The 27403-nt window shown below is 38.6% G+C and overlaps 2 long non-coding RNA genes across 2 annotated transcripts in view; one reads left to right on the top strand and one right to left on the bottom strand.

The window, feature by feature from the left end:
• The window catches only part of LOC131273465 (uncharacterized), a 129741-nt gene that overhangs the window by 95921 nt on the left and 6417 nt on the right, over positions 1–27403 (top strand). The gene's annotated exons all lie outside the window — the stretch shown is intronic.
• LOC131273466 (uncharacterized) lies at positions 1430–26455 on the bottom strand. The gene is made up of 2 exons (XR_009180704.2): positions 26241–26455; positions 1430–1590 (listed from the first exon to the last, which is right to left on the bottom strand). It is a non-coding gene; the product is annotated as an uncharacterized lncRNA (long non-coding RNA).

Below are 27403 nucleotides of genomic sequence, written 5' to 3'. Positions count from 1 at the left end.
AATGCCTGCCTTAAAAAAAGAATGTTCTTAAATCAGACATCTAACCTCAGAACTGGAGGATCTAGAAAAAGAACAAACTAACCCCCTCCATACAGGTGTTACTGTAAAGGGATTTTGCAGCTGTAACTCAAGTTTGTAATCATATGGCTAACTAAGAGAATGTCCTGGGCAATATGCTTCGTCATTTGGAGAAAATCTGCCCGTGGACGCCAGCCCTGGCGCATGCCCGTGGTGCTCCATCCCGCCCGGGCTCTTCCCTGCAGCCCGCCTGAGCTCTTCCCCTTCCAGCTGCCCGCCCTATGCCCTGTGCCCTGTGCCCTGTGGGCTCCCCGAGCCAGCCCCGACAGTCACGTCATTTGTTGTAATCAATCTTTTAATATATATCTCTACTAGTTCTGCTTCTCTGGCTAACTTTGAGAGATTACAATGATCTTAGGATAACACAACTGTTTTTCTTTACAAAGGAATTTACCACAAGCAAAAAAAAAACACATGAATTAAAAGCTCTTTCTCATTACAGGGCACTAGGCTGTTTAGACTGAAGCGTCCTGTATGGAAGGTTGTCTGTGAGGCTCACTATAGAGCTCAATCCTGATCACTCATTTAATAGAGTACTAATTTTTAATATTAATGATTTTGAGTACTATCTATAATTATATGAAATATGCATTTGCACTGAATATTTAAAATGTACCTTTGTGCTAACAGAAAAAAAAAACCAAAAAAATTTAAAACAACCAGGCTTCACCTATCATGTTTTAAAAGTTTGGCTATTAAGTTCTTAAAGGAACACAGTTTGGTATATACAAAGAGACTAATTACTTTTTTGGTGTGCTTCCAAGCTAAATTTTTGCATGTGATAAGAGAAAGTATTTGAGTTTATGGTAACATGAGATTGACAGATTTCCTTATCTAGCTATTTCCAAATTGACTCTTTCCTTAATTGTTAAGAGGCTTAACATACCCCCAAACCAATGTTAAACCCCTAAATAGTTAAAAAGACTCGTTTAGGAAATCTGGCTCCTCATAAAACAGCTGCGGAACGATGGGGAATTCACTGAACGTTCCTGAGTCTGCTTCTTGAGTCAGCAACTAATAAAGTGATTAAACACCCAGGAGAAGCCGAGCCCTGGCTGGCATCAGAGCCGCCAAGTTGAACAGGACAGGCCAGACCCTGCCTCCCGGCCTTGGCGTCCACAGGGGGAGGCGCTTGGGTGGCGCCGTGGACCCCCTGCCCAGCACATCCGCCTGTGATCTGAACAAGATGATTTTCAGATTCCTGGCCTGAAGTCAAAATAACAAGGATTTCCAAATGACGTCCACAAAGCTGTATAGTAGTAAGGATTTCCCATGTCAACTCTGGTAAAATAAGTTTAAAAATCAGAAGTAGGTTTCATATATTTCCCCAGAAAGTGATTCAGCCATAGAATAGAACTAAGACTTTTATTCCTGCAATTCTGTTTATTACAACTTTCATAACTCTGAAGAGATTTGACCAGCTGAAGTTTTTCATGCGTTCAGGTATTTTGCATGATGTCTGATGTGATCAGTGATAAAGGCTGCAATGAAGTAGTAGCTGTGATCGTAACCCTGGAAGACAAAGACAGAGCTCATTAGAATTTATCTACTATTTTAAAACATTACTATTAGGGACACTCAATAAGTCTCTTGTGTCACTTAGTATGTAAATAGACAAAAATATTACCATATGAAGATTTATAATCAAGGCTGTTATACTTGCAACATTGTATGTTAAAAAAGCAGCAAAAATACAAAGAAAAATCAAACATTCTGGGAAGCAGATGTGGCTCAAGCAATTGGTCTCCCACCTATCACACGTGAGGCCCCCGGTTCAGTTCCTGGTTTCTCCTAAAGAAGACAGTGAGCAAGCACAACAGGCAGGCACAGTGAGCTGACATGACTAGATGACACAAGAGACACAGGAGGAAAAATATAATGAGAGACACGACAAAGCAGGGAGCAGAGGTGGCTTAAGCGATGAGGTTCCTCTCTCCCACATCAAAGGTCCCAGGTTTGGTTCCCAGTGCTGCTAAAGAAATAAAGATGCTGAACAGACACAGCAAGTGCAAACAACAGGGGGGTGGGGAGAGATAAATAAATAAAATAAATCTTAAAAAAAACACAACATTCTACACTGCCTTGCTTTTAAATGCTGCCATTAGAATGCAAAAAAAGAAATAGAATGATTAAATATTCAAAGTAGACATGTGGTCACATCTACAGGGTATGAAAGAATCAAAGAGGATTTAGAGAGAAACATGGACAAGACATTTCAGTTCACAAAAGAAGCACATTGGTGTCAACAGGATAGTGAATATTAAAATACAAAACAAGGATACATTAATAAGAGATAATATGAAGATGCCCAAATGCCCTAGATTTATACCAAACCATTAAATATAGAGATCATAGTTTGGGGTGCCAAAAACAGCCATGGTTAGCCATGTCAAGAATTCCAACTCCTATCTAGAAAAAGCATCTTGCATCTTTATTTTTAGGAGAAAGGAATAGTTAATTAAACCCAAAACCCCTTAGCAATATATCAAATTTGGTAAAAAGTCAGTAAGCTCGTTTATACCCACCCACCCCCAAGAAACACAGAGAACTGAGCTAAAACAGACCTCAAGTGTCTGATCAATTATACGTACCCTATAAGTAGGCAGAGAGGTAATCCCTTCCCTGGGTGACTATGACACCTCCTCTGAGTACAAGACAGGGACAAGAGATTTCAAAAGGAAAAAGAAAAAAAGTTAAGGTCCAAAGAGCTTTCTAAGGGTATTAAACACAAGACAATCTTTCTGGGAGCATGAATCTCTCCAACGAAAGTTAGAATATAAGGAGGATGGAAATAAGAGAGAGAAAAAGTCTAAGAAAGACTTTTCTTACTTTCACCTTAATCTAACAAATGGTCTCTGATGGGGGTGGGGTGGGGTAGATAGAGCCAAAGGGGTTTTTCTCTAAGTTCTTAAGATGTAAAAACAGGCAATATAAAAATAGCACCTGAGTTTCAGGAAAACCCTAAGGTGTTTGATAAATTAATAAATGTTCTCAGTCTCTTACTTCCAGAGAGGCATCCAATACCTATCTTGAGAACAGCCATACATAAAGTCATGAATGTAATTTGAAAGCAATCAGCCTTCTAGTTTCCCATGGAAGTGAATCAGACAAGAGTGTTGTCAAGAGTGAGGCTGAGCCTTGACATTATTTGGTTTTGCATCGTTCAATGATCAGGCAAGTAGAAAAACCATCTTACTTGGGTTGCAGTTGATTAGGAAAATTTAGAGCTAAAGGACACTTTCCTATTGAAGAAAGAAACGTAAAAGCATTTCCCACCCATGTAATTCTTGACTTTTTAAGAGGTTCAACAGGCCCATGATTTTCAGGACACAAAACTTGTGAAATACAGTACCAAGCAGTACTTGCCATTTTTCACACACCAATAGATGGGTCTGATTGAAAACAGGCACTGATGCAGGAAAACAGATGCCTCAAATACCTGCATGAGAAAAGCTCTCATGTGAACACGTATGCTTAGTCTCACGTGTTAAGAGCTTTGCATGGTCTCAGGGAGATGTTGAGTAGCTGCCATTGTTTTTACTATTATTATCACTATCACCACCTTTATCAGAAAAGTCCCAAGGAAAACAAGTGACAGCTTTGAGCTGTCAGGGATATATTGCAATATAATAGTGTATTTCATTTGAAAATCCAAAGGAAACCAAGATCCAACTTTCTGAAAATAGAAAATGCCTGTTATGAAAGACCAAGAGGAATTTTTAATAAAAAGGCAACAGGATACATGCGAACTATTTGCATTCTGGGAACTAGAAGATTTGAAGTTAAACAATTAGAGAGAAACTGTGTCACCTTGGACTAGTTCCAAGTTCTGTTTATTAATCTTTCATTAAATTACTGGGTATTTTAATGAAATACTTGTGCAATTGCCTATAAGACTTACTTTCCCTCCTCTACCTCATGCTTCACATGGAAAAACAGGAAAATCTTTGGTAGCAAGACTTTGACTCTTGGAGTATAAAAATAAATGAACACATTCAGTCTTCACTCAACTCTCAAAAACACAGCTAAGCTCTAGCAGCAATGCTGGGCAGTGTTTTTCTACAGTTTCCAGATCCGACTAGAAAAGCTCAGATGTGAAGCCCCAGGTTATTAAGTCTGTTAGGGTAAAGAGAAAAAGATTATTGAAGGGTCTGCACTTGCTTCTTTAAGAAACACTTACTGGGAAGCGGACTTGGCCCAGTGGTTAGGGTGTCCGTCTACCACATGGGAGGTCCGCGGTTCAAACCCCGGGCCTCCTTGACCCATGTGGAGCTGGCCCATGCGCAGTGCTGATGTGCGCAAGGAGTGCCCTGCCACGCAGGGGTGTCCCCCACGTAGGGGAGCCCCATGTACAAGGACTGTGCCCTGTAAGGAAAAGCCACCCAGTGTGAAAGAAAGTGCAGCCTGCCCAGGAATGGTGCCACCTACACAGAGAGCTGACACAATAAGATGACACAACAAAGAGAAAACACAGATTCCTGTGCTGCTGACAACAGAAGTGGACAAAAAGACGCAGCAAATAGACACAGAGAACAGACAACTGGGGTGGGGGGGAAGGGGAGAGAAATAAATAAATAAATAAATAAATAAATCTTAAAAAAAAACAGGGATTTTCTTTTCTGTACAGGCAGCTATGAAGTTATCAGGAAGTAACTGTCCATCTGAAAGGAACTGGTCATCCTTTCCTTGATCACTTAGTATGTCCACATGAGAGCCTGGGTAGCATCATAAGCCTGTACAAAGAGCAGGAATGTTGAAAAAAGTGACTAGAAAGGTATTCTACAGAATGTCCTATACTAGAACCAAATAGAAATTTAGAGTCATTTCAGTCCCAAGAATCTGATTAAATCTGAAAAGTGCTTTTAAATTGGCTTAAAATCTGGCTTGTCTGGTTTTCATTTACAAGGTCTTCAGAAATCCATTTCCTAATTTTAGCTTCCTCTCAAATCAAGAAGTCTTAGATCAGTGGTAAGATCCTCTATCTCGAGCATCGTCATAGTGTAGATTCCCTTTTTCATAGTGTAAACTCACCTCTATTGTTTTTAATCACTTCTTAAGTCCAATAAAAAACATGACTTTTTTCTCTTTCAAAATCTCTCCACAAATTGGCTATTTCTTCTAACTACATTACCTTTTTCCATTTCCAAATATTTTCCATTTCAGATAATGTTTTTTTGTTTTGTTTTGTTCTGTTTTTTTTTTTTTGTCTCTAGTACATTCAGCTCCTCCTTCTGCTGTGTATTGAACAGCACCAAACCTCTACCCTCTCCATTAGCTTTCAGAGACCAGATTGGAATAATCTCAATTATATCAATGCATCCTCATACTTATTATCTGTAGAGCTGCCACTTGTTATAATACCATATTTTACCATCTACATGTAATTATTCTTGCTTACTCATATATACTCACTAACCACAAGTTTTATGCATTGACCAACACAAACAAAAACAAAGATTCCCCCTGCTAAGTATCATGCTTCTTAAAAGACTTACTTCCTTTAATCTTAAAGGAGAGATGAAGATGACCTATAAAGTCTGCCTAGTTCCTAAGTTTATGATTTCATAATTCTGCATGGTCTCTTATCCTAGTAGTAAATTAAGTAACAGCCTAAACACAGCATAATTAAGATTGTAAAATCTCCTGCCACTTGGGAATAAATTATAAAAGCTTCCTTTTTAGGTTAACTGTGACTACCTCCCAACCCAGCCCAAATGATTGGTATTTTGCTCAACTATTCCATGAGACCACAAACCCTTGGTGGATGCAAAAGGGTCTTTTCTTCTTGACAAAAGATCTCAGAACCCAGAAGAGACACTACACATAAAGACTCAAAGCATGGATGTACATGCATCCTCAGTTCTCAAAGTACCCAATTCTGTTTTTAGGACTCTTCGAATTTAATAAAAACCTAAGCCTAAACAAAACTCTGATCTAATGACTAAAGGATTAACCCTTCAATTGGTTAGAATTTCAACAATAGGAGTACATGTGTGAATGATTCTGAATACACAAGTATAATAGATATAAAGACCTTGTCGCTCAAGTATTTTCTGCTTGTTAATAGGTAGGTACATGACATGTTCGTTTGCAAAATATTAAACCTTTGGTGGAATATGTCTGTGATGTGTATAACTTTTTAACAAATTTGAATACTTAAGAGTATTAATACAATACAAACATCCAATACCTACCTTCCATTTACTTTCACCTGATCCCAAATAGCCACTAAAGGCTTTTTTGCCCCAAAGACAGAGCACTGGGTTGCAAATTGGAGCAAATGGTGACAGACTTCAGAAACAAAGGGAATTTAAAAACAAAATTGTATTAAAAAAAAAGCAAATTGTATTTTGTTATTTATCTCTAAGTCAAATATAAAGATATTTTCAACTTGCCTAAAAACTGTGACTTGCCATGGAAACCCTTGTGAATATTTTCCTTTTGATATATTATGGACTTAGATTGTTGGGCACTCTATAATGCCACATCCTTGGTGTGTTTGTTAAAAGAACTAATAAGCAATAGGTGCTAAAAGAACTCATTAATGTACAAACAAGTTTATGTTCAGAGTTTTTACTCCTTTATTCCATTAAAAATTGATGTGTATTATGAAAAAGTTCATGCCTACCTTACTTAGGACATAGTATTAAACCTGAGGCGTAGCTCTCTGTAACAGTGCCCAGGAAGCACTGAGCCCTGGCCTTAAGCATGCCATAGCTTTGAATATAATTGTGTTCCACAATGTTTTTTTCAGTGGCTACAGTACAAAGGACTCTCAGCTTGAGTGCTTAGAGTGTATATATTTATACCTGTGCAATGTCTACTAGAGCTTTTCCCCCTTAATGCTTTGTTCTTTTAAAAGAACTTGTTTTGTGGCAACATGTAACCTAAAATTTGTGATTTTGACCATTTTTAAGTGAGTAATTCAGTGGTACTAATTGCATTCACAGTCTTATGCTACTATCACCACCATCCATTATCAAAACTTTTCCATCATCCCAGACAGAAACTCTGTACCCATTACACAATAACTCCCCATTTCCCCTCCCTCCAAGCCCCTGGTAACTTCTAATCTACTTTGTCTCTATGAATTTTCTTATTCTAGGTATTTCATGTAAGTGGAATCATACAATATTTATCCTTTTGTGTCTAGCTTATTTCACTCAGCTTACTGTACTCAAAGTTAATCCATGTTGAAACAGGTATCATCACTTTCTTCCTTTCCATGACACTAATATTCCATCACATGTATACAGAACATTTTGTGTATCCAGTCGTGTCAATGGACACTTGAATTGTTTCCATCTTTTGGCTATTATGAACAATGCTTCTATGAATATTGGTGCACCAATATCTATGAATCCCTGCTTTCAATTCTTTTGGGTAAATACCTAGAAGCAGGAATACTGGGTCACATGGTAATTCTATGCTTAAATTTCTGAAGAACTATTTTCCACAGCAGCCTTACTATTTTACACTCCCATACACAATAGAAGAGGGCTCCAATTTTACCATGTTTTTGCCTACATTTATTTTTTTCTTGTTTAGTAGTACTCATCTTAGTTGGTGTGAGGTGGTATCTCATTGTGCTTTTTATTACTAGATACACCAAGTGGTTTTCTTTTTTTTATTAAGATTTTAAAATTTTTTTCTCCCCTCCCCTCCACCCTGTTGTCTGCTCTGTGTCCATTCACTATGTATTCTTCTGTGTCTGCTTGCATTCTTGTCAGCAGCTCTGGGAATCTGTGTTTCTTTTTGTTACATCATCTTGCATCAGCTCTCTGTGTGTGCAGTGCCACTCCTGGGCAGGCTGTGCTTTTCTTTTTTCATGTGGGTTGGCTCTCTTCACAGGGCACACTCCTTGTGTGTGCGGTTCCCCTACACAGGGGACACCCCTGTGTGGCACGGCACTCCTTGTGCACATCAGCACTGCACGTGGGCCAGCTCACCACATGGGTCAGGAGGCCCGCAGTTTGAACCCTGGACCTCCTATGTGGTAGGCGGATGCTTTATCAGTTGAGTCAAATCCACTTCCCTCATTGTGCTTTTGATCTTCATTTTCCTGATGGTTAATATGTTGCGCATCTATCATATACTTACTGGTTATTTATATACCTTCTTTGGGGAAATTTCTTTTCAAATCCTTTGCTCATTTTTAAATTGCCTCATGTACAAAAACATGAAAAATAAAATCCTTATTTTAAAAATCCACCATCATGTCATGACCAGTTCAATTTTATAGTAGCTTAGGAAAGGTAAAATATTTGCTGTCGCAGCAAGAAACTGCTCTGAGAAATATTTTTATTTCTCTGTGGCATAACTAATATGATAAAGAATAAAAAGTCCTTTCTAAGGGAAGGAGATATTATTATTATTATTATTTTACAATCAATGATATTTATTATAATCACAGTTGTGCATTCATCACTTCAATCATTATTAAAGCATTTTTATTATTTCTTTTTTTAAATTTTTTTAATTTTTTAATTGATTTTGTAAAAATATTACATTAAAAATATATATATGAGGACCCCTTCAACCCCACCACCCCCATCGCACCACTCCCCCCCCAGCAACACTCATTCCCATCATCATGACACATCCATTGCATTTGGTAAGTACGTCTCTGGGCACCTCTGCACCTCATGGTCAATGGTCCACATCATGGCCCATACTCTCCCACGTTCCATCCAGTGGGCCCTGTGAGGATTTACAATGTCCGGTGATTGCCCCTGAAGCACCATCCAGGGCAGCTCCAAGTCCCTAAGACGCCTCCACATCTCGTCTCTTCCTGCCATTCCCCATACCCATTAGTCACCATGTCCACTTTTCCCACTCCAATGCCACCTTTTCTCTGTGGACATTGGATTGTTTGTGTCCATTGCACCTCTATGTCAAGAGGAGGCTCAGATTCCTCATGGCACTCTAGGCTCCATGGTGTGGTGGTTGTCCTTCTTCAACTCCATCTTAGCTGAGTGAGGTGAGTCCAATAAATCAGATTGTAGGTGCTGGAGTCTCTTGAGGCTCAGGGCCTGGCTATCACATTGTCAGTCCAGAGATTCAGATCCCCTAAATATATCTTAAACCCCGACACCAACTACAACTCCAGCACAGTAGCATGAAAGTCTTAAGAAGAGAGGTCCCATCTAAGTCTAGATTCATCACGCATAAACACCAGCTCCAAAGAAGGGCCATCTGACATGGCAGTTAACCCCATCTGCCATGACCATAGCACCCATGGGCCTCTTTAGCTCTCAAAGGGACCAATACCTGGGGGTTGTATCTACTTTATCTGTCTCTTACTCTCTGCTCAGTTGTGCATAAGGGCAATCCTTCTGACAGCCTCCAGACTCTTTTTTAGAGACTCGTAGCCATATAAACTCATTTCTCCTTTCCATTTCCCCCTTAGATTAGGTCAAACAGCATTTTAAAGTCATGTTATTTTATGTAGACAGGGATATTCTGCTGATCCGCATTGAACCTTCCATTCAAGGTCATTCTCCAGTTGCATCAACAGTTGGTAGTTGATAGTGATCCCTCGGTGCCAGGGAGGCTCATCCCCGGGTGTCATGTCCCACGCTGGAGGGAAGGCATTGCATTTACATGCTGAGTTTGGCTTCGAGACTGGCCACATTTGAGGCACAATGCTGCTCTAGGCCTTGTTCTTATTTCAGGCATATCAGCTCACAAGCATAGTCATTAGCATCAGGGGCTCACTATTGGACCTTCATTCCTTCCCGGTCCTTGCTGCTGCACCTGGGAGACTGTCGCTGCTCCCCTAGGGACCACAACAGAGCATCACTGGCCAGGAACCCAGTACCCCCCCAGCTGTAGTTTTTAATTGTTGCCACTATGAGTATATCCAAACATTACCATGCACCCTGGACATATGTCCTGTATAGCTCCCTGTCAGCCATATATCACCTGTCAATAGTATCCTATACCAGTATTCCTCCGTTGCCATTGTTGAACCACTCTGTGATCCAGAACTTCCTGAAAATTGAAGCCCAATATAATATATAGAATACGTGTTGACTTGGAAAAAAATCTACATCCTATCTTTTTCTTTTTCTTTTTTTTCCCCCTAATTATTGAACTTCTCTTAACAAGAGCCCTAGACCACAGCAATTCATATATATAATATACAGCACTCCCACACATCCACCACAAAACCTTTTCCCTTCCACAGCGATACTCTTACACCCTATTCACATCATATTTATTTAAAGTGATGTACAGAGTCTGAGACAATAGCTTTCAAACAAAGTGACATCTGTGCTTACATTGTGGTGCTTACTTTAGGATACAGTTTTCTAATTTTTTAGTTATCCTATGTTTTACATTATGGTTTACATTATCAGTCTGTCATCTCCTATATGTTACGGTGTAATATTACATGTTTTATATCCATCCTTGTGTACTCTCGTGAAACTCCTCTCTTACCCCCCATTTACCTTGGTTCCACATATTTAACATCCATTTTCCCATCCACCTTGGTGCCCACAGTGACAGCCAACCTCCGTTTCCTGAGGAGCCACGTCCAGAGATACTTGCAACACTGTTCACGGACTGACTTGCTCAACTGCCCCAATGCCCTGGGAGCCACCCTTTCTCTCGAGAGATACAGTTCCCTCTATTTGATGGCATTAGTCCTCCCCAGGATGTGGGTCCATTCCCACTCTCACTGCTTGGGTGTCTACCCAATGGTGCCACCCACTCTGGCAAAATGAGTATTCAGACATTCCTCAGGAGCCCGTCCCGCATCGGACCATCCCCTCCGAGCATTCTAAACAGGTAACCTTCTTTATTATATTTTGATACGATTTTCTCGGCATTTTACTCTCCACCAACACCTGACACTCTCCTATGTTCGTATGCTACCCCTCCCTCCCCCCACTTTTGGGCAATATTACCCATCCGCCCATCCCCAGCCACCCTCAAACCCGCAAAGCCCCTCCCAAAGGCAACCCCTTGCCCCCATTTTATCTCTTCTTTGTGTTCATACTTACCACCAGCTCGTCATAAATTCCACCCCTGCAGACATCGGCTCACATCCTTCCTCCACCCCCCGATTTCCTGTAAGCCTATCATTCAGCCTCTTGCTCTCTGAGGCAGCTTGCTTATTTCATATCATTGAGGTCATGTAGTATTTGTCCTTCAATGCCTGGGTTGCTTCACTCAACATAAGGTTCTCAAGATTCATCCATGTTATCACGTGTGTTTGTAGTGTATTTGTTCTTACAGCCAAGTAGTATTCCATTGTGTGTATATACCACATTTTATTGATCCACTCATCTGTTGATGGGCATTTGGGTTGATTCCAACTTTTGGCAATAGTGAACAATGCTGCTATGAACATTGGTGTACATATATCGGTTTGTGTCCTTGTTTTCAGTTCTGCTGGGTATATACCCAGCAGTGGTATTGCTGGGTCATATGGCAAATCTATGGCTAGTTTTTTGAGAAACTGCCATACTGTCCTCCAGAATGGTTGGATCCTTCTGCATTCCCACCAGCAGTGGATGAGTGTTCCCCTTTCTTCACATCCTCTCCAGCATTTGTATTCTATTTTTTTCATAGCTGCCAATCTTACGGGTGTAAGATGGTATCTCATTGTAGTTTTGATTTGCATTTCCCTGATAGCTAGAGATTTGGAGCATTTTTTCATGTGCTTTTTAGCCATTTGTATTTCTTCTTTGGAGAAGTGTCTGTTTAAATCTTTTTCCCATTTTTTAAATGGGTTGTTTATCTTTTTATTTTCAAGATATATGAGTTCTTTATATATGCAAGTTATAAGTTTCTTATCAGATATATGGTTGCCAAATATTTTCTCCCACTGTGTGGGCTCCCTTTTTACTTTCTTGACAAACTCCTTTGAGGTGCAGAAGGCTTTAATTTTGAGGAAGTCCCATTTATCTATTAGTTCTTTTGCTGCTCGTGCTTTTGGTGTGATATTCATGAAGCCATTTCCTATTACAAGGTCCTGTAGATATTTCCCTACACTGCTTTCTAAGGTTTTTATGGTCTTGGCTCTTATATTTAGGTCTTTGATCCATCTTGAGTTGATCTTTGTATAAGGTGTGAGATAGTAATCCTCTTTCATTCTTCTACATATGGCTATCCAGTTCTCCAGGCACCATTTGTTGAATAGGCCACTCTCTCCCAGTTGAGAGGGTTTGGTGGCTTTATTGAATATTATGTGGCTATATATGTGAGGTTCTATATCAAAGCTTTCAATTCGATTCCATTGGTCTGTGTGTCTCTCCTTAGGCCAATACCATGCTGTTTTCACCACTGTAGCTTTGTAGTATGTTTTGAAGTCAGGTAGTGTGATTCCTCCAATTTCACTTTTCTTTTTCAGTATGTCTTTGGCTATTCGGGGTCTCTTTCCTTTCCAAATAAATTTCAAAGTTAGTTTTTCTAGTTCCTTAAAGAAGGCTGTGTTGATTTTTATTGGGTTGCATTGAATGTGTAGATCAGTTTTGGTAGGATAGACATCTTAATAATATTCAGTCTTCCTATCCATGAACAAGGAGTATTCTTCCATTTATTTATGTCTTCTTTGATTTCCTTGAACTGTCTTGTATAGTTCTCAGTGTATAAGATTTTTACCTCTTTAGTTAAATTTATTCCTAAGTATTTGAATTTTTTATTTACTATTATGAATGGTATTTGTTTCTTGATTTCCTCCTGATCTTGCTCATTATTGGTGTACAGAAATGCTACTGATTTTTGCGCATTGATCTTATAACCTGCGACTTTACTAAACTCATTTATGAGTTCTAGAAGCTTTGTTGTAGATCTCTCAGGGTTTTCTATGTATAGGATCATGTCATCTGCAAATAATGAAATTTTGACTTCTTCCTTTCCAGTTTGAATGCCTTTTATATCTGGTTCTTGCCTCAGTGCTCGAGCAAGTACTTCTAAGACAATGTTAAACAGGAGCGGAGACAATGGGCATCCTTGTCTTATTCCTGAGTTTAGAGGGAAGGAGTCTAGGATTTCTCCATTGTAAACAATGTTGGCTTTAGGTTTTTCATATATACTCTTTATCATGTTCAAAAAATTTCCTTGTGTTCCAATCTTTTGGAGTGTTTTTATCAAGAAAGGGTGCTGTATTTTGTCAAATGCTTTTTCTGCATCTATAGATATAATCATGTGATTTTTTTCCATCAATCTGTTTATATGGTGTATTACGTTGATTGATTTTCTTATGTTGAACCATCCTTGCATACCTGGGATGAATCCCACTTGGTCATGGTGTATAATTCGTTTAATGTGTTGTTGAATATGATTAGCAAGTATTTTGTTAAGTATTTTTGCGTCTAGGTTCATTAGAGAAATTGGCCTGTAATTTTCCTTTCTTGTGGTGTCTTTGTTTGGCTTTGGTACTAGGGTAATGTTGGCATCATAGAAGGAGTTCGGCAATGTTCTTTCTGTTTTGATTTTTTGGAATAGTTTCAGCAGGATTGGTGTTAGTTCTTTCCGGAATGTTTTGTAAAATTCACCTGTGAAGCTGTCTGGTCCTGGGCTCTTCTTATTTGAGAGATTTTTAATAACTGATTCTATCTCTCTGCTTGTGATTGGTTTGTTAAGATCATCAATTTCTTCTTTTGTCAATATGGGCTACTTATGTGTTTCTAGGAATTTGTCCATTTCCTCTAAATTGTCATTTTTGTTGGAATATAGTTTTTCAAAGTATCCTCTTATGATAGTCTTTATTTCTGTGGGGTCAGTGGTGATATCGCCTTTCTCATTTCTTATTTTGTGTATTTGCATCTTCTCTCTTTTTTTCTTTTTTAGTCTCGCTAAAGGTTTGTAAATTTTGTTGATCTCAAAAAAACAGCTCTTGGTCTTGTTTATCTTTACAAGTGCTTTCTTATTTTCTATTTCATTTAGTTCTGCTCTTATCTTTGTTATTTCCTTCCTTCTTCTTCCTGTTGGGTTACTTTGTTGTTGTTTTTCTAATTCCTTCAAATGTGCAGTTAGCTCTTCAGTTTTTGCTCTTTCTTCTTTTTTGATATATGAGTTTATGGCTATAAATTTCCCTCTCAGTACTGCTTTTGCTGCATCCCATAAATTTTGGTATGTTGTGTTCTCATTATCATTTGTTTCAAGATAGTCTTTGATTTCTTTTGAGATTTCCTCTTTAACCCACTGTTTTTCTAAGAGTGTGCTGTTTAATTTCCAAATTGTGGTGTGAAACCTGGGCTTCTGTCCCTTGCAAATTTCCATCTTGACTCCACTGTGGTCAGAGATATTGTTTTGTATGATTTCAATCTTTCTGAATTCATTCAGCCTTTCTTTGTGGCCTAGCATATGGTCTATCTTGGAGAATGATCCATGTGCACTTGAGAAAAATGTATATCCTGCTGTGTTTGGGTGTAATGATCTATATATGTCTATTAGATCCAGCTCCTCTAATATACTGTTCAAATGTTTTGTTTCTTTAGTGATTCTCTTTTGAGATGTTCTGTCCAGAGTTGATAGTGGTGTATTAAAATCCCCCACTATAATTGTAGATGCATCTATTGTTTCACTTAGTTTTTCCAGTGTTTGCCTCACGTATTTAGAGGCGCCCTTGTTAGGAGCATAAATATTTATGATTGTTCGATCTTCTTGACAGATTTTCCCTTTCACTAAAATGTAGTATCCTTCTTTGTCTCTCACAATTGTTTCACATTTAAAGTCTATTTTGTCTGATATTAATATAGCTACTCCTGCCTTTTTTTGGTTATTGTTTGCTTGTATGATTGTTTTCCAGCCATTCACTTTCAATCTCCATGCATCTCTGGGTCTAAGATGTGTCTCTTGTAGACAGCATACGGATGGGTCATATTTCCTTATCCAATGTCCCAGTCTGAATCTTTTGATAGGTGAGTTTAATCCGTTGACATTCAGTGTTATTACTTTCAAGGAATTATTTGTGTTAGCCATATTTTGATTGGGTTTGTGTTAGTCATATTTTGTTTGTATTTTTTCCCTTCTCTTTTCGTCTTTCTTTTTTGTTGTTGTTGTTGTTGCTCTTATACTCTCCTCCAGCTTTGCCTGTCCTGTTTTTTCCTTTCTTCCTGCAGAACTCCCTTTAGAATTTCTTGAAGGGGAGGTTTCTTGTTGGTATACTCTTTCAGTTTCTGTTTGTCTGTGAATATTTTGAACTCTCCATCATGTTTGAATGCTAGTTTAGCTGGATAGAGTATTATTGGTTGGACATTTTTTTCCTTTAGTACCTTGACTATCATACCACTGCGTTCTTGCCTCCATGGTTTCAGATGAGAAATCAGGACTTAATCTAATGGAGCTTCCCTTGTATGTGATGGTTTTCTTTTCTCTTGCTCCTTTTAGAATTTTCTCTTTGTCTTGAGCATTGGATAATTTGACAAGTATATGTCTTGGGGTGGGCTTGTTGGGGTTTATGACCAGTGGAGTGCACTGTGCTTCTTGGATATGTACGTCTGTCTCTTTCAGTAGATTTGGGAAGTTTTCAGCCATTATTTCCTGCAACACTCCTTCTGACCCCTTTCCCTTCTCTTCTCCTTCTGGAATGCCTATAATAGGTATGTTTGAGCATTTTGCATTGTCATTCAGGTCCCTAAGTCCTAGCTGGATTTTTTCTATCTTTTTATCGACCCCTTCTACTATCTGTTTGATTTCTGATGTACTGTTTTCCACATCACTAATTCTCTGCTCTGCCTCTTCTAGTCTGCTGATATTTGCTGCAAGTGTATTTTTGATTTCTTGAACTGTGGTGTTCATTCCCATCATATCTGTTATCTTTTTGTGTATGTCTGCAATTTCCCCTCCAAGTGATGTCTTCATGTTGTTAACGTCTTTCATTACTTCATCAAATTTGTCGGTGACAAATGTTCTGAGATCTTTCATTGCTTGTGCAAAGTTCTGCTCCCCTTCCTGATTTTTGGTTTGTTGATTGGATTCAGCCATGTTTTCCTGATTACTGGTTTGGTTGGTAGATTTTTGTTGCTTTCTGGTCATTATTTAATCTTGACGGATTTAATCAGTTCCTTAGTTTCTTTGTCTACTCTTGGAGATTAATTAGCTGTTGTTTTTGCGTAAGTGTTATATCTTCTCTTTGTCACTTTGTTCTTCTTATTCTAATTTCTTGTTGTTGGTTAAGTTCACTTTAAAGGAAAGTATTAGTGCTGGGGAGAGACAATTGTGTAAGCAAGGGAAAAGTGTAAAGTAGTATTGGTGATATATGTTAACAAAGCAAGAATATGAGATCTGGGAGGATGGAGGTTAGATTCATGTAAATTGTGTAGAGTTATAGCAGTAGGTAGAGTACCTATTATGAGGTAGATGATTGAATATGGGAGGAATATGGTATAAGCTAAAAAGCTATTGTTTTCGTGAGAGAGGGAAAAAGAAAAGAAAGGTAATAGTTTCAAGAGTGGATAACAGACAGAAAACAAAACAAAGGTATTAGAAATTAAGACTTAGACACTTCGTGGATCAAAGAAAGGGAGGTGGGAGGTGGAATATAGGAGAGACAGTAGATGATGGCATATATCAAGATGTAGGGGAAAGAGGATAGTGTAGGTAGCCTAAATCAGTTCACATAGAAATGAGGCAGTGGAGGATGAGAAAACCTCAGCAAATGTGAGGTGTTTCCTGGCACACCTATTGTATAATTAAGTTAAAATAAAATAAGTAGAAGATGAGGGACAGGAGGGGGAGAGAAAACAGAAAAAGAAAAGAAATTAAAAAATAAAAAATAAGAAAAAGGGGGGGAAGAGAAGAAAGGAAGAAAGGAAAAGGGGGTGGGCAAAGGGTGGGGAACAGGTAGGGGAAAGAAAAAAAAAACAGATATACACAACCCACAATTAAAACACCAGCTACACAACAACAACCACAAAAAAACCCCTAAATAACTGAATAAAAAAAAGACTTTGGGGGGTACGCTGTGAGAAAAGACTAGGGGATAATGCGGTGTTAGCAATCAGGACATTACAAAAAAGTAAAAAAATAAGACAAAATGAAAATAAAAACAAAACAAAATTAAACAATAAAGAAAAAACGCCAACGTTGAAGGCTAGGACTTTCAAGGACCTCAGATGGACCTCAGGGCGTGATGGATTCAGGGGTGGAAAGTCTAAGATATTTAAGACTCAAGAGGTGTGATTCTCTGGGGTGTGGGCCACCAGAGTTTAGGGGATTCAGACCAGGCAACCTCCAATCTGGTCAACAGGAAGCCTAGGAGCCCCGTAGTGTAACACAGCCCTCAGGGTTCCCCACAGCTGGGCGCCAGCCTTATGGGGGAAGTCAGATCCGCAAACTCTATATTATGTCTGAACCCTGCAATTCACTTACTTAGTGAATGTGGGTATAACTTACTTAGTTAATGTGGGTATATCGTCACTTCAGCTTTTGGACAGCTCCCGCCCTGTGCTTCCAGAACACTGCCACTTGAGGGTGCCTTTACACCGCAGGGAAGGAGATATTAAAAAGTAAACAAATCCTGAGGTCGTTTATAGCCCTGTGATTTTAAAGACAGCAGCAAACTGAAGATGATCATTGCTTCAAAACTTCCTTTCTTGACTCTGACTGCATGTGCTTGGTATAGTGGGACACTCTTCACATAGTGGTAATTCAAACATGACTCATTAAAGAAAAAAAACCAAAGCTATGGAGCTTCAAATTAATTCAAATAAATGGGAAAGGTGCAGAGTGGTATTTTCCAATAAAACTGCATTTCAGTTGTCATCAGAGGTATTAAGGACAAAGAATTCTTAAACTTTTACAAACTGTAAATATCTCCCTGTATCTCAGAAAATCAAAGTCAAATTTACAGAGCTATGTATGATATTAAAAAAAAAGATAATAACTTTAATCAAGAATAACCACTAGAAAAAAAAATAAAGTCTTAAAAAAAAACGTAGTTAGAGCATAAGTAATAAAATATAAGCTACATTTCATTATACTTCAAATAGACCAAGAAACCACTGACAGTTAATTCCTATGCTTCTGATCCTGTAGCACATATTGTGCTGTTAAATTTGATATTCCACCCCCCAAAATCCCCAATGCTAATTTCAGTCCCAATACTGAAAAAAAGAAATTCTAATTTCAATCTTCAAAAAGTTCCTGGTATATTATCAAGAGAAATATTTATCCCTAGAACCTGAGGAAATCTTACTTTGTATTTTCCTGGATTCTTCAAGGCACAAATCAGAGCTCCATGGCCTCCCATGGAATGGCCAAAAATGGACAAACTTTGAGCAACCACTGGGAAATTGGCATTTATGAGTTGAGGAAGCTAGAAAAATTTAATAGTATAAAAAAGATATGGGAAGTGAGTTTAAAATTTTTCAAAGTTATAAAATAATCACAAAATCAGTTATTTCCAAATCACAGCCTTACAATGGATTGGACTAGAAAAGACAAGATTAAAATTAAAAAAAATAAAGCCACCTCAGGTAGATAATAGTTATTAATATATCACTGGAGAGTAAATACAACCTCCTTAGAAAGCAATTTTAGGAGAATGACTTAGAAAGAACTTTATAATGTTCTAAACTTTTGACCCAGTAATTTTGCTTAAAGGAATCTAATCTAAAGAAAAAGTTCTTAGGGGAAGGGAGGAAATATGAACAAGGATAATCAATGCAGCAATACTGGTTACAGTAAAAAATGTATGTGAAAGCAAAAATATTCCATCTAAGGAACAAGTAAATTTTGGCACCTGACAGAATATTATGCAACAATTAAAAATATGTTTACAGAAAGATTAGAATAATATTGGAAAATACTTATCTTATACAAGTAAAAAAAAGGATAAATAAAATATAACAATTATGTGAAAAGTAGTCATAGAAAAATATTGAATATACCAAAACATGTTAATTATTATTTTGGATAATGGTATTATGGGTAATTAATATGTTATATTATTGGGAAGCAGATTTGGCTCAACTGATAGAGCGTCCACCTACATTCAAACCCAGGACCTCCTGACCTGTGTGGTGAGCTGTACATGTACAGTACACCACATGTACAGTACTGATGTGTGCAAGGAGTGCTGTGCCACACAGGGGTGTCCCTGTGTAGGGGACCCTTATGCACAAGGAGTGAGCCCCATAAGGAGAACTGCCGTGTGCAAAAAAAATGTGCAGCCTGCCCAGTACTGGCACCGCACGCATAGAGAGCTGACACAGCAAGATGATGCAACTAAAAGAGACACAGATTCCTGGTGCCACTGAGAATACAAGTGGACACAGAAGAACACACAGCGAATGGATGCAGAGAACAAAAAACTGGGGGGAGGGGGGCAGGGGGGAGAAAAAGAGATAAATAAAATCTTTTTTAAAAATGTTATATTATTGAGAACTAGCAAAATGGCAGCAGAGTAAGAAGCTCCTAGAGTCAGCTACTGCTACAGGGTGGTTAGTAAACACCCAGAGCTCTCTGGAGCCAGCTGAAGCACCTATTCAGGGGCTCCACGAGACCAGAAGAGCATCCTGCCACATCCTTGAAGGAATGGAAGGAAGAGACTGCCCATCTGCAGAGAAGATTCAGAAGTAGAGGCTCCACACCCCAGAGGCTGGTGCCATCCTCCACTGGAGGCACAAGCCATCTCAGGAGCTGTTCTGTGGCTGAAATTGGAAGCTCCACTTCCCAAAACCGGGGGAGGAAGAGATGGTCAGGTTCCAGCTTCAGCAACTGATGAGTAAATTCAGTGGGGTAAAGTATAATCCTGAAAACAGCTAAAGTTTGAGCCTGTCCAGGTCAGAAAGAGGCCGGGAGCCGCATCTTCACTCTGCGCCTGGCACGAGGGAAAGCAGGGTGGACTGAGGATCCCAGTGCTGGTGGGGACCAGCTTCTTTCCATCCAGATCAGATTGCAGCTCTAGCCTAGGCCCCAGCCCCACTTCCAGCAGGGAGGAAGCTGCAGGGACCTGTGCCAGCCTCTCCAGGAAATTACCAGCCAAGCCACAGAGGCCGGTGATCAGCCTACTTTGGCGGCACAAGCTCAGGAGCTGCTCTGTGGCTGGAATTGGAAGCTCCATTTCCCAACAACAGGAGAGGAGGAGATGGTTGGCCACCTATTTCAGCTACTGATTGATGGATTGGCTGGCTAAAGTATAACCCTAGGAACAGCTACAGTTTGAAACTGTCCAAGTAGGAAAGAGGCCAGTGGCTGCCATTTTGACTCTGCCTCCAGCCTGAGGGGAAGCCAGGGTGACTGAAAATCACTGATGGTAGGAAGCAGTTTCTTTTACCCAGATCAGCTGGCAGCCCTAGCATAAGCTTCAGCCCTGCCTCTGGCAGGGAGGAGGCTGGTGGACCCTGTACCAGCCTATCCAGGTAACTGCAGGTACCCTTAGCTGGCTGGCACAGACCAAAAATTGGAAGTCTACTGGGGCAACTGCCGTCATCTTGGACCTGCACTGCATAGATTACTGCCCACACCTGCAGCTCCATCCCTGCCCCAGGTAGGGGAGAAAGGGGTATGAAGCTTCATCAGTCTCTCTGGGCAACTACAGTGTAGGCCTACACAACTTGGATTATTCCACACAACTGTGACTCTGTCACTACTCCAGGCAAAGGAGAAAGTTGAGAGAAGCTTCATTGGTCCCTGGGGCAACGAAGGCAGCTTGAGTCTCCACAGCTTACATCTCCAACTACATACTTGGCTCATACTATATAACCAGCAAGGGAGAAAGGGCAGAAAGTGCTAAACTAAAGAGAAAAACTGCATGCAGAACAAGTATATCTGGTAAGCCAGATGCCAAGACACAAACTAAAAATTACAATCCACACCAAGGAACAGGAAAATATGGCCTAGTTAAAGGAGAAAGATAAGCCTCCAGATGACATAAAGGAGTTGGGACAACTAATCATAGATGTTCAAACAAATCTCCTTAATAAATTCAATGAGATGGCTAAAGAGATTAAAGATATTAGGAATACATTCAATGAGCACAAAGAAGAATTTGAAAGCATACATAGAAAAATAGCAGATCTTATGGGAATGGCAGGCACAATAAATGAAATTTAAGAAACACTGGAATCATGTAATAGCAGATTTGTGGAGGCAGAAGAAAGGATTGGTGAGCTTGAAGAAATGGCCTCTGAAAGCAAACATATGAAAGAACAGATGAAGAAAAGAATGGAAAAAAGTGAACAAGGTCTCAGGGAACTAAATGACAGCAAAAGACATCCAAACCTATGTGTCATGGGTGTCCCAGAAAGAGAAGAGTAGGAAAAAGGGGCAGAAAGAGTATTTGAAGATAATGGTAGAAAATTTCCCAACTCTATTGAAGGACATATCCATGTCCAAGAAGCACAACGTACTCCCATCCAAAAATATGTGTAAATATAAAAATAGCCCAACTCCAAGACACATACTAATCAGAATGTCAAATGCCAAACATAAAGAGAATTCTGAGAACAGCAAGAGAAAAGCAATGCATAATATATAGAGGATACCTGATAAGATTAAATGCTGATTTCTCACCAGAAACCATGGAGGCAAGAAGACAGTGGTATGATATATTTAAGATACTACAAGAAAAAAACTTCTAGCCAAGATTCTTATATCTGGGAAGATCATCTTTCTAAAATGAGGGCAGATAAACAGAAACTGAGAGAATTTCTAACCAAGAGACTGGATTTTCAGGAAATACTAAAGAGTGTGCTAGAGTCTGAAAAGAAAAGACAGGAGAGAGACCTGCAAGAGAGTCAAGGAATGAAGATTATATTCATAAAAGTAACAAAGTATCAAAAGAGTGGTGAAAATAAAATATGACAGATAAAGCTCAAATAGTCAGGAATAAACCTAATCAACCATGTAAAGCACTTATTTTCAGAAAACTGCAACTCAATGTTAAAAGAAATTTAAAAAGGCCTAAATACCTGGAAGAACAGTCCATGCTCACAGATTGGAAGACTAAATATCATTAAGATGTCAATTCTACTCAAAACTGATATACAGATTCAATGCAATCCTGATAAAAATTCCACCAGCATTTTTTTTAAAATTGAAAACATGATTATCAAATTTATTTGGAAGGGTACAGGGTCCTGAATAGCCAGAAACATTTAAAAAAGGAAAAGTGAACTCTCATCTCCAGACTTTAAATCATATTACCTAGCTATAGTGGTAAAAACAGCATGGTACTGGCATAAAGAGAGACACTTAGACCAATGGAACCAAACTGATGCTTCAGAAACAGACTCTTATGTGTATGGTCGAGCAATTTTTTTAAAAGATTTATTTGTTTATTTATTTTCCCCCTTCCCCTCCTGCTGCCCTGCTGTTTTTGCTGTCTGTATTATCTTCTCTTCTCATTTTCTCTCCTCTAGGATTCACCAGAATTCAATCCTGGAGACCTCTGATGGGAAGAGAGTTTCCTTGTCAATTGCGCCACCTAAGTTCCTGGTTTCTGCTGTGCTTCACCTTGACTCTTCCCTTGTCTCTCTTTTGATGTGTCATCATCTTGCTACTGACTCACTTGTGCAGGGCACTGGCTCACCATGTGGGTACTCGCATGGGCACTCACGTGGGCACTCAGGCAGGCACTGGCTTGCCACGGGGGCACACATTCTCTTCTTTTTCACCAGGAGGCCCCAGGGATCTAACCCAGGTCCACCCATATAGTAGGCAGAAGCTCTATCACTTGAGCCATATCCACTTCCCTCAAGTGATTTTTGACTAGCCTGTCAAACCCACACAGCTCTAACAGAACAGTCCATTCAACAAACAGTGCTGAAAGAAATGGATATCAACAGCCAAAAGAAGGAAAGAGGACCCCTATCTCATACCTTATCCAATAGTTAATTCAAAATGGATCAAAAACCTAAAAATAAAAGCAAGAACCATAAAGTTTCTAGAAGAAATTGTAGGAAAATATCTTTAAGAGCTGGTGGTAGATGAATTCTTAAAGGAGATAAGAGAAGGATTGGGATGGACTACTGATGTTTAATTAAGTATTTAATTAGGTTTACTGTAAGTGTGGAAATGTAGAGTGGATGGTAACACATAGTAACAGTTTATAAATGGGGATGTGGCTGAAATGGTAAGTAGGGATGTAAATGCCAATTGACAGAATGCTAGAGAATAGTCTAGGAACTGAATAGCACAGTAAACCAAGAGGTGGATGAGAATTGTGGTTGATGGTACAGATGCAAGACTGTCCTTTGTTAGCTAGAGCAAATGTACATCACTATTGCAGGGTGGTGGGAATGTGGAGAAGCATGGGAATGGGAAAATAACAACTGGAGTGACCTATGGACTGTGGTTAGCAGTAATAATACAATATTCTTGCATCTAAGCCAAAGATACACTGTGTTTATAATAGAGCAGTATGGAAAATGTGAGCCAAATATACACTATGAACATGGTAACTACCAGATGATATTATCTTATCTGTAACAAATGTTCCGCCACAGTGTGGTGTGTTGATGGAGGAGTGCTGTTTGGGAATTCTACATGTGTGCATGATTGTTTTATAAGTTTACAACTTCTGTCACAAAAATATATTTAAAAAATAATAATATGGTGGGTTGGGGGAAAAATACACCAAATGTAAGATAAGGACCCTAATTAGTAGTAAGATTTTGACAAAAGCCTGTTGACTTTTTGGTATGCTTTCTGAGCCATTTATAAGAGACTTTCAGAGCCTTTGGCAATCTACTCTGTTCTTTTATCTTGAGAATAACTTCGGATCTAATGAATTACATTTATTTCACTTCCTTTTCAATTAGACAATAATTTAGCAGAGAATGTGACATTCTGGGCTCAGTGGCAAGGACTTCCAAAGGTTCTTTACTTAATTTGTACCTACCCACATATTTCTGGACTTTGTAAGAACTTTACTATTATATTATTATAGAACAATACCAGGTGAAATCAGAACACTGGTACACTAATTAGAAGCCACAGAAGATAACTTCTTACAGTGCTCTCTGGTATAATGAATGGGACTTCATAGAGCTTCTCTGTCACTGAGGTCTACTAATGCTTCTAATTGGTGCTTAATCATAAGTACTGTGGACAGGACTATGAGAGCATAAGGCATTGCCACCAGAGTTTTCCACCTCTGCACTGACTTTTCTCTCATAAGATGTAATATTTCATCTTCAGAAGCAAACAACACAAGAATCATAAAAATATAAATTGTGTCAATGTATGCCATTTTAATTTTGTTTTCTTAATATTGGTTCTGATAGCTTTGATTTAATAAACCCTTCCTTACACATGTTTAATCAAGGATAAGCTCCAAATGGCAGTTGAAAAATGTGGATATTTCAATTTAAAAGGTAAAAATTAAGGCCATATTTGATTTTAACTCATTCTGTTCTTTATCCTTAATATTTTATCACAACCATTAATACCACAACTAAATAAGAATGGCTTTATTCTACCCTCACACTTAACAGTTTGGCTATGCATGGAAGTCTTTCCTCAGAACTTTTAAATCACTGCTGCACTGCTTCCTCAGTTCTAGTATTGCTGAGTTGACCTATGCCTTTAAAAATTCTTAATCTTTCACTATTCACCCTTTTCCTGCCCTCTGAACATTCAAGGATTTTCATCCATTGTGTGAGATACTAAACTGAGGACTTTTTCAGTCTGGCAACTTAAACCTTTCAGTTCTAGGAATTCTTCTTGAAATTATTTTCACACCTCTATTTCTGTTTTATGTTTCAAAACTCCTAATGTTTAGTTGTTAGACTTCTTGGACTGTTCCTCTAATTGTCTTAACCTTTCCGATTTTCCCTTACTCTTGTTTTGGGAAAGTTCAACTTTATCAACTAACCCTTCTATTGTGTTTTGTCCACATTTTAAATTTCTGGGCTCCTTTTTTTCTTGGCTATTTTTAAGAGGATCCTCTTCTGATGTAACAGGTCCAATGTCTTCACTAATATTAATAACAGTACTTTTGAAATCTGTCTCCTTGCATGGTCTATTCATCAAAGTTCCTTTTTCCTTTTTTTTAAATTAAATCTTTGTCTTTTGTCTTTATACAAATATCTAGTGATCTTTAGCAGCCTACTCTTTTTAAGAGTGAAACACTAAAATCTGACTGAAAGTCTATGCCTGGGTGGGGTGGGGGCAGGTTCTCCATCATGGGCTTCACTGCAGGGTGCAGTCTAGCTGGACTGTTTAATTAGAAAGCTCTCAGTAACAGTATCTTGAGGTTTCTTCTTTGGGCTAGCCAGATTTCCCCAGGAAGACTCTTTTAGAAAGGTATGAGTCTAATTCCCCAAATTCTAGAAGCTTAGTAGAAGAGGACTGGGAAGTCTCTATATTCAGTGTACAAACTTTCACCTAATCTTGCTACCTGGAATATATTTATATCCCCCCACCAACTGCATGGGGTATTCCCCAGGACAGAGAATCTCTGTTTATCTTTTAAAGAGAATCAATCTCCAATCTTTTGCCAGAGCTGGGGAGAGGTAGTGGCCCGGCTGCACAGACAGCTGAGTTGATCTGGGGTCTGTCTGCTTTTTAAAACAGACTTTCAACTAATCTTCCTTTTTCTTAGCTTCATTTTTGTCCTTAAGTGCAGGTGTACCTGGTGCCTCCAATTCCCAAGGCTTTCTATAACGTGTCATTTCTCTGCTTTCTCTTCTTTTTAGAATTTACTTTCTAGGTCCTGCTAAGTCATGGACTACTTGTCCACCTATATATCTGCTTCTAAAATAGTTCTTAGCTCTTCCTACTGCTTTTCTTTTTTCTTTTTTTGCATCTGTGGGTATGGGCATGGGGGTATGTTGGCCTGCATGTTTTTAATCTTCCTTTACTTAATGCCATGATAGTTAGATTTTGGGAAGCAGCAGAGGTTAAATATGTATGCTTCACCTACCATCTTTATTTAAAAATCCAGGAATCCTTTCTACCTTAAAAAATCCCCAAAAAAGGAAGATGCTCTCAGAATTTTTACTGGCAACATAGGTCTTTCACAAAGTTTCAAAGATATGTAAAGTCAAAGCCTGAAGACACGTCTCTTTTCTGGCTCCTCCTTACCTGCCACAGGTGAATTTAGCTCTGGTGAAATTGCCAAATAGTAACAATAGAGAAAAAGCAAGGAGGTTTAAGTGAAATATCACAATGCAAAGGTAAGTATTTGGTTATAAGTAGAACAGAACAAACAACACAATGAGAGTTATCTAAAATGTTTGTATTTTTTTAATAGTTACCTGTCATGTTCAAACACTTTCTGCAATCCTCCAAAGCACTTGTTGCTGGAAATCTGTTTCAATGCCATTTTTCTCCTTTTAATCAAGATTGATCTCATTAATTTCTAGAGAACTAGGTCCTGAAAAGCTTGAAACAAAACTGTTTTCAGATAAATTATTTGAATGTACAACTGTTTTCAAGAACTGTTTTTCCAAATGCTATTTTTGGGGGCACACAATATTAAGAAATGAACTTACACACACATAAATTTGCTACCTACTTTAGAAAACTTTATTACTTGTTAGTCATTTATTAACAAGCTTTTCTGTTGTAGACTGCCTGATTTTTTAAAGGCTGAATATAAATAATTCAAGCTACTAATTGATTACCTTAACCTTAGAAGATTAAAAATTGTTTATAGTCTAACTGGCAAGGACAAAAAAGAAGTCAAAGTCAAGAAATTGGTGTGCTTGATTATGGCTGGTTTTAAAATGTGAGGAAAATGACATGCCACTACAATTATGATAATAATAACAACTATTATTTATTGAATACTTAAAATGAGGCAGGTAACTTTTTATATGCCAAACCAGGTTAAATTACTTACCCAATTCAAGTTTTTGAAGAGGAAGTGATACCCAGTTTTCAGATCAGGGGTTCTTAACCTTTTTTGTTCCATGGACCCCTTTACCAGTCAGGTGAAAACCATGGACCCCTTCTCAGAATGTAGTGGCAGATACTTTTATGACACTCATTGTTGCTATGTCTTTAAATTAAATTTTAGGATTATTCAAAGTTACATTTTAAAACTTCCCCATAATTTCAATTCATGATAACCTAACACGATTCAACATCTTTTCAAGTGGTCATTTTCAGCAAATATTTACCAACCTTTTTGCAGGCAGTTATTCACTGCACTCAGAACACGCTACATCAAAATAAAAATCATACTAAGTCCACACTATGCTGTGTATTATTTAGTAAATATATCATACACGTACCAGCATGTCCCCACAAGAATGTTTTTTTTTTTAAAAAAGATTTACTTTTTATTTATTTCTCTCCCCTTCCCTACCCCCCCCCCCCACCCCGGTTGTCTGCTCTCTGTGTGTTCTTCTGTATCCACTTGTATTCTTGTCAGCAGCACCGGGAATCTGTGTCTCTTTTTGTTGCATCATCTTGC

Source organism: Dasypus novemcinctus, chromosome 15, assembly GCF_030445035.2.
Source record: "Dasypus novemcinctus isolate mDasNov1 chromosome 15, mDasNov1.1.hap2, whole genome shotgun sequence".
Taxonomy (NCBI): domain Eukaryota; kingdom Metazoa; phylum Chordata; class Mammalia; order Cingulata; family Dasypodidae; genus Dasypus; species Dasypus novemcinctus.
This window is presented reverse-complemented; position numbering and strand designations above follow the sequence as displayed.